Source organism: Phascolarctos cinereus, unplaced genomic scaffold (assembly GCF_003287225.1).
Source record: "Phascolarctos cinereus isolate Bilbo 61053 unplaced genomic scaffold, phaCin_HiC Scaffold_3;HRSCAF=262, whole genome shotgun sequence".
Taxonomy (NCBI): domain Eukaryota; kingdom Metazoa; phylum Chordata; class Mammalia; order Diprotodontia; family Phascolarctidae; genus Phascolarctos; species Phascolarctos cinereus.
The window spans coordinates 171977963-171978291 of record NW_027555736.1 but is presented as its reverse complement, the minus strand read 5'-3'; the positions used below and the strand labels follow the sequence as shown (position 1 = coordinate 171978291).

The 329-nt window shown below is 40.7% G+C and overlaps 1 gene segment (V, D, J or C); it reads left to right on the top strand.

The window, feature by feature from the left end:
* The window catches only part of LOC110206803 (T cell receptor delta constant-like), a 74366-nt gene that overhangs the window by 20306 nt on the left and 53731 nt on the right, over positions 1–329 (top strand).

The following is a 329-nucleotide window of genomic DNA, read 5'->3' as shown; positions in this document are numbered from 1 at the left end:
TAATCATTCTCTCTCTCTCTCTCTCTCTCTCTCTCTCTCTCTCTCTCTCTCTCTCTCTCTCTCTCTCTCTCTCTCCCCCCTTCTTCCCTCTCTCTCTACTTCTCTCTTCCTCTTTTCTCTTTCTCTCTCTCCCCTCCTCTCTTCCCACTCATATTTAATTTCTTCCTATCTCATGGCTCTTTCCCTACTACAAACACAGTCAGACCTCTCCTTCCTAAATTTAAAAAACCTCCCCTGACTCACTAATCTCTTTTCTAATTGATAAATTCAATAATGCTTTCTCAGTTCTCATCCTCTTCAAACATTTCACAGCATTTATACTGTTGATA